Source organism: Aedes albopictus, chromosome 1 (genome assembly GCF_035046485.1).
Source record: "Aedes albopictus strain Foshan chromosome 1, AalbF5, whole genome shotgun sequence".
Lineage (NCBI taxonomy): Eukaryota > Metazoa > Arthropoda > Insecta > Diptera > Culicidae > Aedes > Aedes albopictus.
In genome coordinates, this window is record NC_085136.1 from 313,870,864 (window position 1) to 313,895,773 (window position 24,910).

Consider the following 24,910-nt stretch of genomic DNA (forward strand, 5'->3'; position numbering starts at 1 on the left):
TAGAGTTGGGTCCATATAGCCGAAGCGGTACGCATAGCTATACAAGCAAGATTATGCTGAGGATGTCTGGGTTCGCCCAGGAACTTTTCGTACTGAGAACTTTCATAATTTCATCGATTCTAGAGTATCTTCGTGCCTACCACACGATATACGAGTACAACAATGACGAATGTAGCTAAAAGATCTCTCAATTCTGTAACTATGAAAGTGCTCATAGAACATTCTAATCTGAGAAACAGATTCTGTCCTAGTTGGAACGTAACGCCAAGCAAAACAAATACAAGATATAAAATATCGAAAGGCGTTCCTGTCAATTTTATTCCACGAATTGGCAGGGCCGGCGACCACACGTCTCGGGAGGTTTTGAGGCCAGAAACTTGTCCAACAGGTTTACATCGAATGATTTTCGGGACGCGCAGCGGCCGTTCGTTGTGTGTGCGAAGCGTCCCGGTTGGTTCTTGAATTAGAAAGACTATGCTATAGGATCACACCTTCAATCTATCTATAAAGGGTGCGCAAACTCATCCGAAATCAGGTTTAGAAATTCGCAATAATTCTTGGATAGTGCTCAGCTTGCAGTTATTGGTTCTAGCAAAAGAACATGCGTTAAATATGATTCCTGAGCGGTAGCGTATATCTTGAACTGTCCAGCAAAACCTGTTTGTGCACTAGAAAGTGGATTCAACACATGTAGCACCGCTTGTCCATCGGATCAAATGATGACACTGGCTGCTACATGAGATGGGGGAGTCGTTTGCTAATTTGATTAGCATCTTCCTCCGAGTTCATTCGGAATCCGGGAGCTAATGGCGAATACCGTTTGTGTCCATGTGGGCGATCAGTGACTGATGAATGAAATGAAAGCGTCAGCAATTTCGGGATATCTTGGGAAAAGACTGAAGCTGATGTTAGTATCAAGTTAGGTTTCAACTTGGATCAAATGGCGAAACCGATTTACCCGTATAGACTTTACGCATGAAACAACGGACAAGAATTGAAGAATAAAAGCTCAGTAAGGCCAGGTGGCACAAGCGAGGCACGGCGCATGAAGCTCGCAATCCTGGGACTAAGTTAAGCCCATTGACAGGTATTGTAATAATCCGGTATTGAAGACGACAATGCGCCCCGACACCGAGGAGTTGGTTTCCTACTTCAGGGTGTCTACTCATAAGACAAAATAAAATTCCCTGAGTTTTCCAGCTTTTTCCAGGGGGAAATTTTAAATGTTGATAAATCAAAAATTATCCGAAATTTTATAAAATTTCTATACTTCTCAAAAACTATACAGAAATATCCTCAAAACTTAAGTTTAATATTTTAAAGAGAAATGCACAAGTTTTTTTATCCAAGAGATTTTACAAAATCGCTGATTTTTTTCAAGAACTGTTTAACGAAACTCTTTTGAATATATTGGAAAAATCGGTTGAGGAATATTTCTAAACTTTTCCCAAAAGTTCTTTTGGACTGATTGCAAGAAATTGCTTTTCCACCTACAATGACATCCGAATACTCTAAAAAATCAGGAAAAAACATTCAGGAGTTCAATCAGTTATTCCACAGATTATATGACCGTTAAATTCCATACACAGTTTTGAAATTGAACTTGGATGTTTGTACTCTGTGCTGGTAGTGTAGTAATGTTGAGATTTCGAAATTCTTCCTTCAAATACTCTCAGAATTCCTCCTTTAAGGCGAAACTGGATCCATTTCCTCACTTTTTGGTTTTTGATTTTTTTATAAAACAACGAAACAATATTTTCAAAATCGGTTTTCGTGCACATGTAGAGTATGGATCAAGGTATCTCCTGATTATTTTTTTTTCGTGGTGGAAAATGTTTTTCTTTTTTGCAGAAACCATTTTTGAATATAATTTCACCTAAAAATGGTTTCTGAAAAAATGGGAAACTCTTTCCACCACAAAAAAAATCAGAAGATACCTTGATCCATGCTCTACGTGTGCACGATTTTGAAAATATTGCTTCGATATTTAATAAAAAATCAAAAACCAAGAAAATGAGGAAATGCTTCCAGTTTCGCCTTAAGGACAGACTTGTTAGAATCCCAAAATGGCCGCCACAATGGCCGACTTTGGTACCTACTCACGATTTCGAGGGCACAAATCTCTTCGTAAACAAAACCAGCGCACCTGATCTTCTTATTTTAAGCTTATTACAAGTGAGCAAGAACAGAATAATAAAATGCACTGTTGTTTGAAGCTTGCTTCTTGAAATTTGTGCGTCTGAAGTTCTGAAGCACTGTTGAAGCGGGGTTTCAAGACGTTTGTCCTTAAATTCAATCCGAGTTTCTCGCAGTTTTTCCTTGAAATTATCAAAAAAAATCTGGCTTTTTTCAGGTTTCCCAAGAATATCCGCAGGTTTTTACGTATTTGCTTCCATAAATAGCTCCTTCCGAGATTTTTCAGGTTTTTCGAGCTTTCTGCTAGAGTATGTACCCCCAGACTTTCTTCCAGAGTTTCTCGCTGGATTCTTCCCGGAGATCTTTCCAAATTTTATCCAAAGTTCTTCCAGGAATTTATCTTAGTGGTTTCGGGATAGTTTTCCAAGAGTTTCTGTAGGGATTTTTGCAGAAGTTCTTCCAGGGATTTCTTCCAGAAACACTTTTCAGATATTCCTCGTGGATTTCCTTACGGGATTTCGCACGTAGTTTCTCCTGGGATTACTTTTAGAGATTTTCAGAGTTTCTTCTTAAATTTCCTTAATATTTCATCCTGGGATAAGTTCCGGAAATTTTGCCGAGATTTCCCAGTTTCTCTCAGGCTTTCTTTCGTAGTTCCTCTCGAGATTTCTCCAATAAGTCTTTCTGGAGATTTTCGCAAAATTTGACCGGCATTCCTTCTGATATTTCACCGGGAATTTCTTATAAGAAATTTCGTAAGTTATCCAAGGAGATATTCCGAGAAAAACTCTTTCAAAAAATCCTGCAAGAACTTCGGGAGAAATTTTTAAAGAAATTCCAAAGAGGAGCATCCAGAATCTCGGATCTGGGAAAAATCCCAAGAAAATCTGTAGGAAAATAATCTCAGGTGGATCACTGCAAGAAATATCTAAAAAAAATACGGCACGAACTCCATGAGAAATACCAGCAGTAGCTCCTGCAGAAATCCCTGAAGACTCTAAAACATCTTAGGAGAAAGTCCAGGATAAAATCTGAAAAACTTTGAGAGACATCCCAGGATTAACCCCGGAAGAAATCTTTCTCTCAGAAGCTCCGAGAGAAATCTAAAAAAAATCCCATGAGAACCTTTGGGAAATATATAGGGTATACATACTTCTGTAGGAATCTAAGGAGCAACTCTAGAAGAAAGCTAAATTTCTTGAAGAAATCACAGTTTTTAAAGAAATCCCGAAAGGAATTCTTGCAGAAAATTTGTGAAAAACTCCTTGAAATTGGTGGAAGAGCTTTAGTAGAAATCCCAGGACTAAGTCCTTCAAGAGGAATCCCGAGAGAAACACTAACAGAAATTCCGCGAAAACATCTGCGGTATATCCTGAGAGAAACTCTTGTGGAGATCTCGGGATATATCCTGGTAGAAACCCACGGGAACTCTGGCAGCAATACCAGGAAAATCTCTGGAGAAATTATGTATGATCTGTATGATATGAATTTCTGTATGTAAAAATTCCAAAAGAAATCAATCGGAATTCCGGAATCCTAGAAGATGCTCAAGGAAGAATTCCGAAAAGAAATGTTCGAATCTTGGGAAAATGCTGGTAGGAATCCGGAAGGAAAACCAGGACAAATGGCGTGAAAAAATACGGAAGGAATCGTGTAAAAATTCCTGGGAGGAATTTCAAGAGGTATTTCCAAAGAAATTCCAGAAAGAAACCCTGACAGACTTTCTGGGAAAATCGTTGTAGCCGATTTTCTAAGTAATAAAATTCGCTTCTTTTTTTCATACGACCCAATGTTTTATGGTTTTTTCATCGGTGCAAAATTTCCCTGAGTATTCCAGGTTTTTCCCTGTTAAATAAAATTCCCTGAGGATTCCCGGTTTTCCAGGTTTTTTCCAGGTACTTAGCGCCCAGGCACAAGCGGTGCTTATCAAGTGGGAGCCAATTTAAAAAAAAAAAAAGATTACCATAACTACCAAATTCAGAACTCGGGGTTTCCAACCTCATGATAATCCAAAGTTACGCACCGACTGATGCTACCGAACAACAGGACAAGGAGAACTTTTACAGTGAATTGAATGTTATCGAAAACAGCGAGCTGTTTGTTGAGTTTTGTGACAACAACGGACCTGGTGATTGGGGGCCAGAGATGGAAAATGATGAAGACTGCAGCTGAGCAGACACAAACCAAAACAAACATACTCGCGAACAACAGGGGCCCGAGAATACTCGCACTTCTTTATTCGTGAGTAAACGAAGCTGGCAAGCACTCGCATGTGATTTGCGAAGCTTCGTGAGTTTTTTGCATTTTGACGAAAAACGCATTTTAACGACTGGCAGTGCTGCTTTTCAGGAACAATGAAGCATAAAGCATTAGTTTATGTTGGATAATCACTAGATTTGCTATTATAAACACAATAAAATGCACTTCCCGCACCTCTACTATTTCTTCACGAATAAAAACTCATGAGTGTTTCTGTTTTTGTTATGCTTCTTACTCACGAAGCAAGCGGGTGCGAATAAACTCACACACTGTTTACTCTCGGAATCGTGAATAAACCTTGTGTTGGCTTTACACTCGCGAATAAGACAGATCGGTGAAGTACTAGTTTTGTAGTAATGAGCTGAATTTTACTATGGTGAGAAGGTCAGTTCTCCGTTTCTGCAATGAAATAGTGCAAAACGCGTGGGTATTGTGATTCCTTGCCTAATTTGGTGCTGTTTGAGCAAAACTTTGGGCAACAGTGTTGTTGTTTTCTCCATTTCTTGCAACATAAACAACATAGTTATCCAAAGTTTTGCTCAAACAGCATCAAATTAGGCAAGGAATCATAATACCCACGCTTTTTGCACCATTTCATTGCAGAAACGGAGAATTGACCTTCTCACCATACTAAAATTCAGCTCATTACTACAAATCTAGTACTACACCGAACGTGCCCCATTGCTTCATGATGAGAGTAATTCCACCACTGTTAGGGGCTCGAACCAAATCGACCACATCTGCATCAGACATGGAGACGGCGCTTTGGAGCGGACCTGGTGTGGTGGTTAGAACACAAGACTATCACGCCGAGGACCTGGGATCGAATCCCACTCCCGACATACTCACATAATGTGAGGTCTTCCTTCGGAAGGGAAGTAAAGCGTGGGTCCCGAGATGAACTAGCCTAGGGTTAAAAATCTCTTTAATACAGACAAAAAAAAGACGGCGCTTACTCGATGTCCGGAATTAACGCAGAGCTGACATCGCGTCTGATCATCACCATCAGATCGGCCAGATCCGGCTACCTATTGCTCGGATCCAGCGGCAGGAGGAAACACTCGAACGACGATTCAGTACACACCGATTAGAAGATCCAGCTGTGAAGAGATCATTCGATGACGAACTTGTAGAAGAGCAGTGGACAGCCATTAGGAATGCGTTTATTGGGTGAGCTTGCGCACTCAGCGAAAAGATTGGATCACTGATGCAACCTGGCGGAAGACTGAGGTGAAGCAAAGGCCTCGATTAAGCGGGCAAGAACCAGAGCAGTCAAATACTAGTCTCGTCAACGGTATTCGGCTCTATAGAAAAGGAAGTCAAACACTGCTGCAAATGAAAAAAAAAAAACGAGCGTGGGTGCACTCCATGGGTGACGAAGGGGAGAAAGCTGCCTCAACCAGCGATATCCGCCTCTTTTATGATATCTCGCGATACCTGGGCAGAGCAAGGATGAATCCGAGGATCCCAGTGAAAGACGCTACTGAATAGTTACTCACCGACCCAACTGACCAGCTAAACCGTTGCGTTGGTTTGAGCACTTCGAACAACTTCTTCAAGTTCCAACGTCCGACTAACCATCAACATCTCGAAAAGATAGACGCGACTCTCCGGCGGCAGCAGGCAGGATTCCTTGCCGTATCATGTGCGGACCATATTGTCATGCTCCGTATCATTCTGGAGCAGGTCAACGAATTCGAAGGGTACCTCTATTTGGTATTCGTTGGCTACAAAAAAAGGCTTTCGATCGTCTGAACCACGAAAATCTGTGGAGCGTTCTGAGACGCAAGGCAGCTTAAGATAAAAACGCCAACCTTATCGAAGCGCAGTACGAGGCTGCGTTATGCAAAGTCCTGCATAACGGAGCTTTGTCCGACCCCAGTTGAAATTCCTAAGCGCGGAAGCGAGTAGCTACTGCCACGCTACTAGATTTTCATGAAGATACTAGCTGTACCTGGCAAACTTTGCCTACTGCGTTTTTGACGTCTCAAATCCAAGTCCCCGTTATAAATGAATAAAATATCGATTTTCAGCATAATCTTCTTGTAGATTCAACCTAATTCCTATATTTTCCCTGATATTATCAAACTTTTTGCACCTCGTTAATATGTGGTTAATGTTCAGTTCATCATTACATGTTTCACATATATCTGGTGCAAGCTTTATAAAAATGTGGCTTTTCGTTATTCTGGAATGTCCTAATCGACATCTTGTTAAAGCTATTTGTTCCTTCCGCTTCAATCGATCTTTCCACTTCCTAACTTGCGGTTTAATAGATGCTAAATGGTGATGGTGTTCGTTAGTCCATTTACGTTGATGTTTCTTCCAAAGCTCTTTTGAAACCCATTTGACAATATCCGATGCTGGAACGTCATGTACTGATAATCGCGAAGGTCTTCTTCTATATGCAGCTCGATCGGCCTCTTCATTTCCCTTGATGCCTGTGTGACCCGGAACCCAGCAAAAAGTGATTTTTTTTTGTTGCCGATGCTTGACTCGATGGATTGTGTGCTGGAGTTCCGACATTTACCACTTTCCAACGTTTTCAAACAACTTGCTGAGGCAGATAAAACAACGGTTGGTTTTTTCGATGCATATTTCATTGCTGTAGCTATTGCTGCTGCTTCTGCCAAAAATATCCTGCAGTACTCCGCTTTCTACAGCCATGGCTCATGGCTATCGCAGGTGATGTACGAAAAGCACCGGATGTCATTCGCAGGAGTTGGTTGAACGGGGATTGGTAAGGCTTGACACATTTCCGAATAATTCGATCCCGTGGTATAACAGCTTTGAAATACAGATGGCATTTCCTAACCGCCACAGAACTTCTCTGGTAGCGTGATATCCAATTGCTTTAATGAAGTTTAATCGCTTTTTAACACATTGAACGGCCATCTTGCAGTGTTTTTTTTTGAACGTGCAGCGCCTATCCAATTCTACTCCAAGGATCCTCGCTGACGGTACGTCTCGAATTTTTTCACGGTTTGATTTCAAATCTGTTCTTCTGTTTTCACCTGGGAGTGTTTCCTTTAGCTAACATGTAGCAACAATGATTTGCTTGCAGAAAGTTCGTAATGGTTGTTCGTTGCCCAAATATGGTCCGCCTCAATAGCTTTCCTCAGTCTTACTCTGGCGGCAAACGTTTGTTTTCCAGTGGAAATGAGCAATATATCCTCGGCATAGAGCAAGATTCTCACGTTTTATGTGTAGTACGCAGGGTATCTCAAGAAATTTATTGGCCTATCTCGATGCGTGGAAAATTCAGGCAAGGAATCGCTCAAGAAATGAGAAAGCGTTGCTTTATTCCGGATCCTAGTACGGAGCTGAAACGAAACGTCAAATCAAATGGGGCTTGCTGTGTTAAATATCTTGACCATTCCGGTCACGGAAAAATAATGCACTGAACGAAAATTACTTGAGCGATTCCGTTTGAAGTGCATACCTCGCATTATGGAATAGACTCAAATATTGTATCCATGACCAGAGTGAACAGGGTCACTGAAAAGACTGATTCTTGTGGTACGCCCGTTTCCTGAAATTGAGGATTCGAAAGTTTACCTCCGAAACTGACATGAAATGTACGATCTGTAAGGAAATCCTTCGATACATTTGAACATGTTTACTCCCACGCTTTTCAAGATCTGAGGACGCCAAGTCCTATCGTAGGCTTTACGTAGGCTTTACATAGATTTTGCCAATACATCTCAACAGAGTTACTGAACGGTTATTGGAAGCGAATTTAGATTTTTCTCCTTGTTTCGGTATTGGAACAAAAAACCCCTTCTTCCAACTCTCAGGGAAACGTCTTTTGGTCCATGTTTTATTAAACGCGTTCAGCATTGCTAGTTCGCCAGATGAAGGAAGCCTTTTGATCATAGGGTAGCCTACTTGGTCCTTCCCTGTCGAATAGCCTTTCGTCGAATCGATTGCGCTCAACAGTTCCTAGAGACTACATTCGCTGTCCAGTTTGTCCATTTCAGGCGGGTCACTTTCGTCGCATTCGGAGTTCGAGTCTGATTGAACCTATTGGCCCTCGGTTTGCTCGGTGTTGGTAGTGTCTGCAGTGTTTTCTTCGAAAATATCGGCGAAATGTTCAGCGATCTTGGCGGGATCGGTGACATGCTTGTTGTTTATAATAAAACTTTTGTTTCCATTACACTTCCTGCCGCATAGTCTATTGAAGTTGCTCCATATTTGATCCGCTCCAGTTGTAGGTGCAAAACGTTCACAAAACTGAACCCAGGATTCCTGTTTGACACTGGTAATAACTTTTCGAGATTTCCGTCTGGTTCTCTGAAATTCTTGGAGACAATAATTCCTTCGAGGGTCGTCTGTATCTATCCTTTCTCAGTGCACGTAATGCCTTTCGGCGAGCCTTTTCAACTGCTTTCACCTCATCCGTCCACCAGATACCTAATTTGCCACATGGTTTTCCAGATGTTCGTGGTATTGAAGACATTGTTGCTTGATAAATAGTGCGTTCAATAATGGTCTCGCCGGTACTATCATGGTCTGCTAGTTTCTCAATTTTTCGCTCATATTCCTTCCAATTTGCATCTTTGTATAGCCACCGTTTTGGGCTCTAATAGTAGGTTGACGTCTCATTCGTTTTCAGGGAAATCGGTATGTGATCAGTTCCTATAGTATCCTCTGCAGCTTCCCTGATGAACTTGAAGGCCAGATTATGCGAAGCAATAGTGATGTCGATGGCGGATAAAGATCCACGCGCTTCATTTATACAAGTTGGAGATCCATCGTTTAGAACGATCATTTGATTTTTGACTACCCAAGACAAAATCATTCTACCTCTCTTCGTTGACTTAGAGCTACTCCAAGCTTCGTGAGAGGCATTCACATCTCCTGCTATAATGTATGATGGATACGTTGTTTTTACAAGTTTTTCTAATGCATCTATGATGTTTCGATCTTTTATTGTATGCGGAAAGTATACTGACACCACCGTTACATTGAATGGACTAAGGAGTCTTGAGGTATCAGGTATCAGTAGGTCGGCTCTAGAGGCACGTTCTCCTCCATTCGGGAAATTTGTGCCATCGCCATGAACACGAGCCTATTCATCATTTACCTGACGGAGAAGGGAAGGAAAAAGGATAGGACATGGGAAAGGACAGGTAAGGGAATAGGATCGTCATACTCGCAAAGCGTACCACAATGGGTTCACATAGCGTCCTGAAAAGGACACTGTAATAACGCATAAGCGTGCCACAATGGGTTCGAACAGCGCCCTGAGAAGGGCACTGTGATAATGCATAAAGCGTAAAGAGAGCCTATAGCTCTTTACCACAGCGGGTCAAGAACAACAGAACGTCCTGAAGATTCAGGTTTCTGAAGTCAGTTTCACCTAATAAGTGTTTCCCAAGTACTCGGAAACGCAATTGCGCAAAAACTGGACAGTTACATATTAAATGATATGAAGTTCCATAATCGGATTCACAGCTATCAAATGAATCAGCTTGCTGAATAAGGAGTCAAACCCTCAAACATGTTTAACCTGCGGATGTCCCCATGTGTTCCATAGGAATACATTTTGTTGATTCACCACAATTGATCAAAACAAAAACGATCAAATCTGACTATACATGTCAATGGTTGCTACTCCGTTATTGATCTGAGCTGGTACCAATTGCACTGAGATCCAAATGAATAAGGGCTGGGACACTCCACTTATTCTCAAAGTGCAATTCTAGCAATGCAATTTTGTTGATTCACCACAATTGTGATGAAAACAATTGAGCTTTGGCAGGTAGTGTCACAACATGGTTTTCTGGCGAAATTAATCGTAAGATAGCACAGGAAGTTTTTGCTCTTCTGAAGAGGAAGAACGCGATGATATGCTTGACAATAAACTCGACCAATATAAGGTACATGATTGCGGGAAGATGCAGAGACAGGCTTAGTGATGTTAGTGCTGAAGTAATGATTAATGGGGATGTGTTTGGAGCTGTTGAAGAATTTATGTATTTTTGAGCACCTGTGACATATAAGAATGACGTTTCCGTGCATGTGTTGCAACTGCGAAAAGCTGACAACGTTGTCGTGCTTTTAAGCTGAATGGATTTACTTCAGTTCAAAACTTTGAAGTCGTTTGTCTGTCCAATGCATCAACGCTACAAAATCTAGCCCGTCATTGTCAACAACGAGTCAATCAAATCGGCAGCATTTCCAATCGCATGACCCACTTCCTTCCAACGACACAATTATGCAGCGAAAAAATTTCTCCATCACGACTGTAGTGCAAACGCCATTTAAATGCATTGGTTCGCGCTCACAAGCCCCCCCCAAACGGCGGAATATGCCTACGTGCACAAATTCGGAAGTGGCTTTACCGAAAACCCGACCGCATGCAACCCGCGTCGGACCCGAACGACTGATTGTTGGGCATCCGCTGGTGGCTACCTTGCCAGCTCCCCAAAGTAAATGAGTGAGCAGCCGATAGCGATCGGGTTTTCTTTCACCTCGATACCCCATTACTGGCCGGCGGTTTGGCTTGTGCTTCAACCTTCCTCCGTACGAGCGCGGGCTCTACAAGCTAAATGGAAATAGAGAATTTATATAAAAAAAAACAATCATGACTGCTTGGCTAACGGTAATATTTGTAGGTTGGCTAGGTTAGTGATTCGGACAGTAATCGACAAAGCATGTTCGCTGTTCTTCTGTACTGAACTTGCGATGTTGTCAGGGATTCAGAACCCATTCTATTGAAGAACTGACCTTGAACAAGGTTTCGAAGTTCTGCAACGCTGCCTTTTTTTTAAGGATTCAACGCGGCCAATGTGAAGATATTTTGACAGCTTCTGGTGAACATACATGACCATATCGAACGGCATGATTTCCTCAGAACAAGACGAGCAGCATCTTCAAATAAAGTGAAAGGGTAAAGAGTCATGAAGGGCATTGGTACGGTAATGCGTAGCTCAACAACAAACCAATTTGTTCAGACAGTGAGCTCCAAGCTTTGCAAATTGGTAATTATCATCAGACACTAACTTAGGTACTTTCTGTTCAAAGTAAAATAATCTTCGTAGGAAAAAATGTAGAATGAGTTTCATCTTTCAGCTGAAAATCATAGAAATCCCCACAAAGTTGAGAATCTCTGATAGCCCTAGTACAACAATCGATGATGGCGAATGGATCAACCGAGCACGCGCGCTCTCACAATGGAGCCATGCGCACTCGCACACCAATCGCAATCAGTTGGTTTGCTCGTTGACTGACTGACTAACTACTGACTGGCTGGCTGGACTCGCATACCAAGGAGTTACATCACTGCACAAGCACCAGCACCATCAGCAGCAGCGGTAGCACCAGCTCTGTCGTCATCATTTTGGTCTGGGTCTTGCCCGGTTTGGTCGGCTATGTGAGGCAGCAGCAATCGCAACAACAACAGTGCAATACGAAAGCGAATTGGGTTGATGAAGTAGTTCGAGACCTAGCTGCGGTCGGACGACGACTTGTGCCCGAACAGGCCCCTTATTCTCCGAGACCAGTTCGATACCGATCCCTATGGGTCGGTTTCTGGTGAATGGAGTGGATTTTTTTCTGTCTGCGAATGGAAAAAAAGGATTATAAGGGGTCGACCAACCACTGTTCAGCCACTCGACTATTATTCCCCATAAGTCCCCTTGACCGACTCAAAACAGATATCTCAATCCAACCTCGCGTACACTTCGGCTTACCGACGACATGGATGGAGTAGGGGACAGCAGTTTGATCCATGAAATTCAGGTTCATCACTTGCTCGCACCAAGTCTTTTGTAAGTAAAATCGAAACGAAAAAATAAATACATAAACCCCGCGGCAAAATTCCAATTATTGTCATCCGACACACGAATGCTTGCCAAATATGTGTGTGCATGGGCCTCTGTAGTCTTCCAATGCGACTTGCGCAGTTACTTTTAACTCCCATCACCTCCGGTTTATCAGAGCTCTGTACCCACCGCGCGCCCCCTCTCCCCGCAAGCTAGCAGTTGCGCTCGTTCGGTCGAGGTGAGTCCCCGTGTAGTAGTTCAGCCCCGGTGACGACTCCAGCGATCGTCTGGCTAAGTCTCCTTCATTTATATTTCGCTAGGTTTTCTGACGTCTTTTTTCGGTCCTCACCGAAAACTTGTCGGAATCGCAATTTCTGACATTTTTTCGGAGCTCTCACTGCGCATGACAACCTTGCTTCTGAAGGTTTACATAATGGTGCGTTACGATGCTTGTGCATAGTCAGCATTTGAGAATGAATCTAAAACATTGACTCAGTTATAGATATCTGATAACACTAGTTTCCAAAATATCACGAAAAAAAAATAACTTTGATCAACTATCGACGACATGGTGATTCCGCACAAATTCTTTGACAATTTTCTGAGATCCTTGGCAGGGTACTGGATATGACCACTCGGGCAGCTATTCTAATTTGAGCACTTGCATTTTCGCGTCCGGGTGGATACATCCGAAAAGACAGTTACTGTCTTATCCTGTAAAAAAAATACCAAATCGTTAAATTCGAAACTGGCGAAAGTTGTATAAAAATGTGCGCAAAATAGAAGCACTGCTCAAATGGTTCAACTCACTACTCTTTGAAGAATTTCTGATCTTTCAAACCCTCAATATTACATTTCTTGCTTAGTTCTTGCAGTGTTCATGACACCGTCTCTTGCCTATTTCTCCCGTTTTTATTGTTGTAGATTTCAAACACGATCATCTGAACATTCCTTGTAAAATGGTGGTAGGAGGATTCGATCACTTTGTCATATGTTTTTCTTAGATTGAAGCTGAAACTCTCGTGGAGGACGAATACAGCAATAAAGGGACGCGAGTATTTAACAAAACACGAGTTATTCGATCTCCGAGTTCAGCGCATTGCTACACATAAGAACTCTCACTTCGATCTGCTTTGTTGTCTCTTATCCACTGTCGTCGTCGTTTTTGCTTTCTTAGTGTGAGTGGCTACCCGGGGGTGCCACACCGCCTCCCCCCAGGTACTCCAAGAACCTTACGCGGTGGCCTGTTATAGTTGTAACTCTACTAGTCTTCTTATTTTCAGGATAGCTGGCAATGGTTTCCGGTCCGGTATGAGCTCGTTTTACCCGCTCGATCGAAATTCTTTGCACTTTTTGATTTACCATGACGTCCAAACACTTATCGGTCCATCATATGGTCGCTCTAGGTAGGGATTGCTTCACAGCATCGTAACGTACAAATACATGTGTGCACTTCTTTAATTTTTCAGGTACGAACACTTTCCCTTTGGTGTGATGTTTGGCATGGCCTGGTCTGATTTGACCATTACTCGATGAAGGTCAAGATCAATCGGCCCGATCGATGAACTTCCCCGGGGGTTTGAAGAACTCTTCAGGTAGACGCAAGCGTTGAACGTAGACCAACTCGGCGAGGCAGCAATCCATATCCTCTTCAAAGGCGGTTCGCAAATCCAACAGAATTAATGGATTGGCGTCGGCGCAAATGATGACCTGCTACAACTGTCGATGAAAACGTTCGACCATCCCGTTTGCTTGTCAGTAGTAGTACGTCGTTGTACATGTGACTCCTAGTAAAATCGGCAATTCCCTGAATAACTCGGACTCGAATAGATGCGTCAGACATGTAGTAGTGATATATTCTAGGGCAGCCAAAGCGCACGATCCACTGAGAGCAGAGTGCCATTGCTACAGTGTTCGTCGTCATATTCTCCAAAGGAGGCGGCCATCTGGTATTTCGATCTACAATTGTAAGAAGATAATGTAGGTATGACCGCAAAACGGTGGCAACGGGTTCACAAGGTCAATTCGGATGTGGTTGAAACGGAATTTGGGTAAACCAATCGAAGCCGACTTGTTGATTCATTTTGGGCCAAATAAATCTACTGGATATCAACTTCCGTCTGTGTCGCTGGTATGCCAGAGTGAACGATATTGTGGAAATGTTTTATAACCATCTGCCGATGCGGTTCTGGTATGAATGGTCGAGACCAACCTGCTTCGCAGTACAGCGGTACAGGCTTGTAAAGTCATCGATGACTTAGGCGATTTCAACAATGTTTGGACTTTGACGTCGTTGTTCTGATCTATCGCTCCACTCGGTTTTTCGTTAATCATTTCTCTTGTTCCCAGCAGCGGTAAGACATCTTTATCAGTGGCGATTCCCTAACCTCAAATCAACCTGTTCAACGACTGTAAATTCTTGAATTTTCTCAACAAATTGCCTTGTAAGTTGTAGAAAATTACGAGAATAGCCGTTTCCGTCTATTTTAAATTTGATTATGATCCTGAATTCTCCGTAAATGCAAGTTTTAGGGTCGTTGAACAGGTAAAAAGTGAGGTTACGAGACGCCACTGATCTTTATGCTACTTGCATGTCGGTAGCTTGACGTACGAAACGCGTATAGCCATTTACTAGAGCGCTTACTAAGATCTTTGACCGTCGTTAGTAGACTGAACTGCTCTACGTGCTGCAGTTACTCGACTGGGCAGCAGTTTTATTCTATCTTTCTTGTTGAGGGATTTTTTTTTTATTATCGTACAAATTGGTACCAAGGTTTTCAAAGTTCAATGAAAATTTTTTCATATATATATGAACAAAAAAAAAATTGAAAAAAATCAGAGTCGCCTAATTTTCCGGAAAACTCCAGTGGAAAACTAACATTTTCCACAGACACTAGGGTAAGTGTACCAATTATGGCTATAGTACCAATTATTCGCCATAGTTGGCTTTTCACCCGTTAACGATGTAAATCAGCCAGAATAATTTTGTGAACAACAGATTACGTTCAGAAAAGATGGTTGCACTCATTGAAACTCCACATTTTGCTCAAATTATGGAAGAAATAAATCATTTTCCTTAAAATTTCGGCTTCCTTGCACCCATTTTCGCCACAGTGTACCAATTATGGCTAATCCCATAAGAAATGCATGCAAATGGTGTGAAAAGGAACCGAAGTTATAAAATGTATCCATAACTGGTGCAGGGTTTCTATCATTGGCACACGCTGTAATAAATACTAAAAGTAGTTTTGGCTCCGTTCCTATATTTTTCCTGTAAAGTATGGAAACTAAGCTATCTTTTAACATATTGATGACATTCGTTGGTCTTCTCGTTATATTTGTACAAATAATTTTCCTTAGGTAGTGCCATGATTGGTACAGGCACCCTACCTACTTTGAAAAAGCATAACTTAAGAACGAAGCATCGTAGACACAATGTTTTTTTGTGAAATCATAAGCAAATTTTCTCAGCAATTGAAAAAAAATACAAAATAAAAATTGTTTTCCATAAAATTTTCCACTGTTGAGGAAAATCGGTTGGAAAAGTCGGAAAAACTATTTTCGTAGTCCGGGATAATTCTAAAAAAAATATTTCTGGATGAGAATTACATAAGCTATATTCTGTAAAATTTTTAAGATGTGGTTTGTCTCCGTTCCTGAGTTATGAGAACATTGGTACCAATTTGTACGATAATAAAAAAAACCCTTGAACGAAATGGCATTTGATCACAAGACCATTTGATCTAAGTCGATCAAAAACGTTTTGCAAGTGCTGATAGTGTTCCTTAATCGAGGACGATGCTACGCATATATCGTCGATAAAGACGACAACGAAATCGAGGTTTGCGTACATTCGATGCATAAATCTTTGAAATGTTTGACCAGCATTGCACAGCGCAAACTGCATCCCAATAAATTCCAGTCTTTTTCTACCGGGATCTGATGATATGCCCGTTCAAGATTGATAGTACTGAGGGACACTGTTCAGTTTCCGTCCGGCAGTCTCCCACAAATTGTAATTGTACAGACTTTTTGGGAACACAATGTAGTCAACTCATCCAACTGTAACTTGAACAACGGCGACAGATGCCTAGATCCATCATGGTTTTGAATTCTCGTGCTTCGCAATTGGCACAATAGTGCCTAGGCTTACACAAATTTCGATTTTCTCTTCTGCTGTCGTGGATCGTCAACGCAGTTTAACTGTAGCAGGCAGTCGCTGCAAAAACATCATCATAATTAGAACATCGTCCACATTTAGTCCAGCTGCCAAATTCTGCATTCCGGCTACAGGTGCGTCGACCTCATGTCGCCCAGATCACACGAGTTCAGAAGTGAAGCAGCGGTGTTGGTAATATTCGGTAATGTTTCCTCTTTCTTGCAGCAAAATGCGGATAATTGCACATCCGAGTATAATCACCAAACAACTATTCTGCCGAGACGTCATCAAATTTGACAATCAATTGCTAAGGTTCAGAGAACGTTTCGCTGATAGTCAGCTAACAAACGTTGCTTTTTGCTGAAATATCAGTTTTTGTCGGGTAAAGGGTAAAGACACTAGACAAAAGCGACAAATATCGTTTTCAGTTTTGCCCATTAATTTCAGATGATATTTAAATGGGCAATGTCCTGTAATTAGCCCTATGTACGAGCACAGTTAATTTTTTGACAAAGGTAAAAGCTTCTGAGTATTCGATACATTTGGCGTTATGATTTTTTCTGGATTGCCGAGGTGCACCAGCATTTCCCCAGTTCGTAACAGATATATCAGTTAATAGTTTTACTGAGCACACGACTGTGCGCGTTTTTGCCGGGCCCGCTAATACGTTTTGAGTGTGTACTACTTGACGTCCAATTGTAATATTTTACTGAGGTCTAGTGCAATACTGCTCATAAGGTACTCACGAGAAACTGTTGCACAAATAGTGACACTTTGAGCCGGAGTTATTATTTCATGGAAACTTCACATCACTGCATTCGAACACTGTTGACGCCTTACTTCATTACTCACTTCAGTTGTAATACTGTCAGCTGCTGTTGTTCTCCTCTTTTAGTTTTACAGCAACATCTATCTGCTTTTCAGTTTTACTGATTTTTTACAACTCTTCTCAAAAGGTGCGTCTCAGACTTTTACGATACTGTTTTCAATCTCGTTTGATTTTTAAAATCTTTAAGTATAACTGGTTCTCTGCATTTAAATGTGGCGATCATTTCCGATCTGCCTTCGTCGGGATTGACCTTTTTGGTCATAAACTTTCTGGATTGTACACCAAGGTTGAAATTAACAGTTTTAAACAGAAGATCTAACAAATTCTGCTGAAAGGATTGTTTTGTCGATGTTTATCTAAAACTCACATGCTCAAGTGTATACGTCAAGCCGGAACTTGTCCACAGAAATTCTTACGCAATAGAACCTTCCAGAAAATCCTTATCGAACAGATTCCTGTCTAAATCAACAACGACTTGTGTAGCTGGAAAAAAGCACTGCACATCACGAACACGCAATTCACACACAGCCAACCCAACGACACCGCATTGTTTTCGCAAATCATGAATCAAATTTTTGCATTTTTCGCTGATTAGTCGTCGGCACGTGCCACCTTCAACTGGCGGCGTGTCGACACTCGACAACCATGCGGTGTTCTCGTCAGACACTTGAAACTGGAACTACATTTGGATACATTCGGAGGCCGCAATTTTGGTAAATCCGATCATCTGCTTCTTGCTTCGCCTTCTAGCTTTTATGATTGGTCTGATTTTTTTCTCGGTTTATTCATTGCACTGCTGAATCATGGCACACTCGGGTTTCAATGCGAACGGTTTCTCTAGCACAAACATCAACATCATTGTAAACAATTCCGTGATTTTCCGATACGTACCTGTAACGAAGATAGAAAAAGAAACATTCGTTAGATTAATGCAACCAATTATAATACAAATGGGATTAACCGTGATGATATGCATGCGAATGTGAATGAACGGATCAATGCCAAACCGTCTTGGAATTTATTTACTCTACTATAATTTTTCCTCACAAACAGTCTCCCACGTAACTATCTACCTATAGAACAGTCGCCGTCGCAGCAACGAACTCCCGGGAAAACCATCCACTCAACACCGATGAAATGTTTCGAGTAACACAACAGACTCGCCGCTATCCGCGGTAAACACCAATCAGACGATGACGACGACGATGAACGACGAACGGCTAGCCACTTCTCCACAACAACAGCAGATCACCCCGAAGATCACACGAAATTTCCAATCACCACTCGTACGATCAGCTGTTAGGGTGGCCCATAAGGCGTCGTTAAAAGATCGAACCAAAAAAGTTGAACCATTTTAACAATTACTAATAAAGTTTACCTGTAGATTCTCACATCTTTGGATTTTTTTTTTACAAAAAATCAATAGTTTTGATTTACCAAATTTTTGAAGAAAACGTTTTTTATGTTTTTATTTTGAGGCTTTTTGATAGTTTTTGGTCTACCCTACAGCCTATGTGCAGAACTGACCGCAGTCAGTCGATGCGGTGTACATATCGCACACCCTGCATGTGCAATTATTGGACTTTGGTCGGTCCGGATCGGCGTAAACGTCTAGAAAAGCGTGGCGCGCACCGTCGCACGCCGGCAGGCTACCAAAGAGATGTTGCATAACTCTAATTCTACTCTCAATTATGTGTATGATCGTGGACGATGGACGACCAGGGTCCGGCTCCGTTCGGCACTTACCAACGGTTCACTCGCTCGTTCGCTCGCAATTGGCTATAGTTTCTGGAAGCTTCGTAGTTTCAATGTTACCAAGGCGCGAAGGCTAACCGGGCCCCCCGAGAATGGACGAAATGCATCAACATTCAACAACAACATTGCATCCGCGGCGGTGCGGTGAGTGGATCGATAGAGTGCAAGCTCAAGAACTTTCCAGATCGGCACCGCCGCCTGCCGGTCTTTCTCTAGTTCTAGCTCTAGCGGCACATGCCAAGAACAACCCCTAAGAATGGAAGCGAAGTGATTAGCCCAGATCGGACGAGGTGGAAGTACAAGGTCTACGTAGTCAAGGCAGGTTCTTGCGAAAAATTCGAGAAGTTTGAGTCGTCAGGGCTGCTGCAATCAAACGGAATGGGTGTGCGCAGTTGCCGATTCAGGCTTTCGACCAATGAATCACTTATGATAAATGTATGCAGTGAAGGTCATGCGTGGAGAAACGGTTTAGTGTTGTTTTGAATCATTTTTCAGAGAACACGTGTGTTGCTGATCACACATTGCATTCTAGAATATCCTATGATTCATGTTTATTGTATCATGAGTTGTTTTTGGGAAGTAACAACTTGTTGAGACATATGTGACCTTCACGCAGCAACCAGTAGTTTAAAAGTTCTTTCAGATATAAAAATCGTCTTTTGACAATACATCGAATAATATTTATTAGCCATGGTCAACCAGATGGTATACCATACCCGAAAATGTACAACAATCCATGTTTTATCAATAGTAGCTAGATGATGACAACATTGTCTAGAACTTTATGATCTACAGATTCACAAAAGCGATGTTCACGTATAATCTATTAATAAGCGAATAGACTGCAGGTCTTTTAGGAGTTCAAATGAGCATAAGTATATTCATGCTTTTGATCAATGCCGCGAACCATGAGCGTTCTTGGCACATTAACACTGAATTAAATCATATTTGTGTCACTGTTAACCTCTCTTTATGATTTCTGATTCGCTCTTTGCGGTTAACTCCTGAACAGACTGAATCACACACACACATCACCCACCATACTTGTTTTGCGACCATCACCACTGATGTGGATAGGCGCTGTCCATAAACTACGTAGACTCATTTTTGGCAATTTCAGACCCCCCCCCCCTCCCCCCTCGTAGACTTTTGTCCATACAAAAATTTTGAAATTTGTATGGAGCGTAGACTTTGCCCTGAACCCCCCCTCCCCCCTTCCGAGTCTACGTAGTTTATGGACAGGCCCATATGAGAAAAGTACGCATAATGGTAAGCGAAGCAATGCATATGGAGTAGTACAAGCACACCACGACGTCACAAATCCTATTTGTTCCGCAGAGCTCCGTCAGAACGTACACAAAAAACGTATATCCCACAGTGCGTCCGGTCTACGACAAACTCTCTCGCTTTCAGGGACGTACAATTTCGAAAGGAAAACATGACGCACGAGAGCTGTAGCAAATCGTTTCCCATGCGACGGGACTGCTGCGATGCTTCATAACTCACACTGCAACACGCTCGCTCATTACTGCTACTGAAACAAGTGTGTTTGAAAATTGAAATGAAACACTTTGGATTTTCGTTTCAATGGACTACCCGGACTACCCGCTTTGCGCGCAGCCACAGTTGATCAGCAGGAGCAAATCAATTTTATTTTGTATGGCGAAATGCATCTAAACTTGAATTACTTGAAATACAAAGCTTTTCCCGAAAAAATATTTGGTAGGCTTAATAGTGGTCACCGTTGTGCACAACCACTACCAAATATTTTTTCGAATAATGTGTTCCACTTTGAAGAATTTGCCTTTAGATGGTATTCGCCATACAATATTTTTGCGATTTACTTTTAGCGATTTTTCGCGCATAGAAGCTAGCGCCACATTGCACACTGGGCCAGGAACAGAGATTAGCAAGACAAAACCTCTAGTACATTGGGGTTACGTCCTATCAAGTTGGTGTCTTCGGCAAAGTTGTTGGGTTTTATCTGCGCCTCAAATTGCGCTTCGAATTTAGTACGCAAAACCGCCGCATAGGTGGCGCTGCGGTGCTAAGTTTTTTTATTTTACATCCTAGAGCTTTCGCGTCTTCGGCAAAGTTGTAGAACAGGCAAAAATATGAAAAGTTGTCGAAGACACCACAACTGTAGCTCTTAAAATAACAAAGTTACATTGAATTTTATAAACGAACAACTTAAATTTTCTGGTTTTATGTTATTCTCTTGTTTTTCAGCCTACATGTTGCCATGGCAACAGAAAACAATAATCGCAGTTGCCGAACAAGATCGTACATTTGAAATTGTATTCCACTCTTGCAACAATCATGCGTTTTGAGGAATAATTATTACAAGTTTTATTTTTGTGTTAAATGTGCTATTTTAACTTGTAGATATTCCCCTAGTATTAATGCACATTTATAGGGCTCTGGCAGAATAGAGGCTCGCAATCCTATTTCGATTGCCAACATTCAGGCCATTTCGGGCCGTGATTAAGGTGAAACGGGACGCCGTGTTATTTTTCCTATCTTGCCTCTCTTTCTAACAATTTGCCTCGTGATTTTGAAGATGGTAATCTCGAGTTCTATCGCACTGAAGATGCTGAAAAACAATCAGCATATGCACTCCAAGTGAGCATACACAGTGATAGCTTTTTGTTGCAAAATATGAAGTAGAATCTGAGATTACCATCTTAGTAGCAACAGAGCAATGGCGGATATTTCCCCGACCGTCCCGTCCGCCCTTAAGTACTAGAGATGTAAACCTTTCCCTGGCACAGACTTCAAGTTATAGAACTCTAGTGATGAAACCCGAATCGGCATGCCCCCTTAGGATTAGAAATTCCTAGACCAAAGCTCAAGCTATGAAAGCAACTAATGCTGCGAACGAAAGGCAATCTGCCAGACAAAATACGATTACAGGATTGACTGATGGACCAACAACATTTATGAAACCTCGTCATCCTTTCATCGGAATCTGTTATCCAACAGGGTAACAGGGCAAATATATGTTCTGTGTTGTGTATGTCCAATTGTGATGTCCTAATTTATTACGCATTTGTAGTGATCCACTACAATATGTGATATCTTCAATACGCATTTGTAGTGCTTCATTATTTTTCGTAATATAATACATATATTTGTCCAGGTATTAGTAGAAGAAATTCCTGTTTTAGTGTATATGAGTGATATAAGGTACACCGGGGCAAGTTCAAACGGTTGGGGCAAGATGAAACAGCGGGTTAAGATTCCACCTACTTCATCGACAGTTTTATGTTCAACAAAATCCCGCAATATTCCGCATGCTAATGCTGCTTATTTCAATCATACTTAATATAATAAATAGTGAATTAAAATAATATACCTTTTGTGTGCTATCTTGACAACCCACAAAGGCCGTGAATGGATAATTGGTTAACTTTTATCTGATAAATTCTTCAGTTTTGCTGTTGATATTGTTTATGATTTGATGTTAAAATGCGTGAAACAAAAGTATAAAAGATACTAGAAGTGAATTCACCTACGAAAAATGCGTTTGATTCGGGCAAAATCAGGAAAGTGCAAATCGACAGCTAGCGATATAACCATATACATTAAACAGGAACTTCTACTAGTAATTCAAATGTATAGATTATTCTCAAAAACGCATGATTGTTGCAAGAGTGAATACAATTTCAAATGTACGATCTTGTTCGACTACTGCGATTGTTGTTTTCTGTTGCCATGGCAACATGTAGGCTGAAAACAAGAGAATGACATAAAACCGAAAATTTAGGTCGTTCGTTTTTAAAATTGAATGTAACTTTGTTATTTTAAGAGGTACAGTTTGGTGTCTTCGACAACTTTTCATATTTTTGCCTGTTCTACAACTTTGCCGAAGACGCCAAAGCTCTAGGATGTAAAATAAAAAAGTTAGCACCGCAGCGCCACCTATGCGGTGGTTTTACGAACTAAATTCCAAGCGCAATTTGAGGCGCAGATAAAACCCAACAACTTTGCCGAAGACACCATTTTGATAAGACCTAACCCCAATGTGCTAGAGGTTTTGTCTTGCTAATTTCTGTTCCTGGCCCAGTGTGCATTGGTCAATGCGGAGAGTAGGAAAACAGCCGATGTAGTTAATTCATTGTGGGTCATAGAAAAATTTCAATGTGCTAAAAACACTATTTAAAACAATTTTTCAAATAGTGGTGCACGCCAAAAGAACGGTTATTATGTTTTATGAAAACGAAACACAAGTTCGACCGCTTAAATCCAATTAAACGGCGCCCGTAACCATTGAGAGACTAACGCGCAAGAGTGAGGCACTTCTGCTCTGCCGAGTGAAGCACACACCCTAAAACGAAAGTACACAGCGAATGAGTAACTTGCGAAAAGACAAAGGATTTTTCACTCATATTTGCGTACGACTGGATCAGCACAAAAAATGTGCTGATCCGGTGTTACACAAATTTGCGTGAATTTTCACACAAGTTTGCATGAAATCTTTTGTCTTTTCGATCGCTGCGTGAAAGATACTCCTTGCTCTGTGTACATCGATCTTTCCGTGCAAGCAACACCACCCCGAAGAGAGACTACCGAGTGCTACGATGAATGAGAACGTTTTCCGAATCGAAAAGAAAGACTCGAATAGTGTGTCAAACAGATAAAGTGACTCATTCAAATGTTGCATGAAAGTGTATCATTGAAACGAAATTAAACGCCCCTGCTCGCTTTGCCCGTCTTGCATTACTGCTCAGAGAGATTGACTCTCTCGCAATCTGCTTGAAGCACACTTAACAACTGTCAGCACTGCAATGAAGTGAAGAGTGAACCACAACAGTGTGAAACACATATACTTGAGAAGGGTGACATATCAGAATTGAATACACTAATCCTCAGGTGTGGTGGCTGTCTCCCTGGGGCGTCGGAATTGAGGGCTTAGCTCCTAGACCCAGCCGACGTAAAACACAACTGGCGCCGAACGGTGCTAGTTGGCCAGAAAAAAAGAAAAAGAAGAATACACTAATCTCTTTTGACCTTATGGTATGAATGGAAGCTAAGGTCATCCTTGTAGAAAACGTAGTTTGAAAACTCCATAGCAGAGCGAATATTCTTTCTGTTATTATTAGGGACAATGGAAATTCGCGATTTCGCGGAAGCCGCGAAATTCGCGAAATTGGACAATGGTCGCGAAATTTAAGAAATCCCGCGAAATGACGCGAAATCTGGGAAAATTTTGAAAATACCCTCAAAATTCTGCCAATTTTGAATATTTAAACATATATTAGCTGATAACTTTTTAGCAGTGTAAGGTAATTTACGGTTTCGAATCTGGCAAAATAAAAGTTTAATGCATTCAACATCTACTTCTTTTTTGATTTTTCATCAAATTTGTTACTTTTTCTGTAAATTTATGATTACGCCTTACAAAATCCAAGTGCATTATTCATTTAGCATTCAAAATTGGGATTTTCTTCAACGATACGGTCAAATTGTGGTGCCGCGAAATCACCGCGAAATTCGCAATGTGGGCCCGCGAAATTTGAGAAATTTTGCCGCGAATTTCCATTGTCCCTAGTTATTATCCTACATATCAATGTTACTGATTTCCTAACATCTCTTTCAGCGTTTCTCCACGGACAAACAGACGTAACACTAGCGAAATTTCCCTCGACCAAGCTTTTAACGATCATCTTAAATCTTCATAATTGTGGCTTTCACAGCCAGAGGCGCACGCATAGTTTTTCTTTGCGATTGACGTTTCAAACTACCGCCTTCTGTTGACGATATTGCACAACGCAGTATTTCGTGAAGCATTTCCACCAGGTCAGTGCCGGATTTAGGGGGGGGGGCAGGGTGGCCAGGGCCCCGGGTCCCCACATTTCAGGGGCCTCACAAAATATCACTTCACGAAAAAAAATGCGAAGCAGAAAAAAGTAGTGCAACAAACTTCTCTTGATTTGATTTTTGTCATAAGAACTTCAAATTTCTGTCTACTGGCAAGATGTATGTGATATGTTGTGATTCTTT

The 24,910-nt window shown here is 41.5% G+C and overlaps 1 protein-coding gene and 1 long non-coding RNA gene across 2 annotated transcripts in view; one reads left to right on the top strand and one right to left on the bottom strand.

The window, feature by feature from the left end:
* The window catches only part of LOC115264094 (elongation of very long chain fatty acids protein AAEL008004), a 103,108-nt gene that overhangs the window by 61,088 nt on the left and 17,110 nt on the right, over positions 1-24,910 (bottom strand). The window lies entirely within an intron of this gene.
* On the top strand, positions 20,166-24,237 carry LOC134287704 (uncharacterized). Its single transcript, XR_009997464.1, has 2 exons — positions 20,166-21,396; positions 21,648-24,237. It is a non-coding gene; the product is annotated as an uncharacterized LOC134287704 (long non-coding RNA).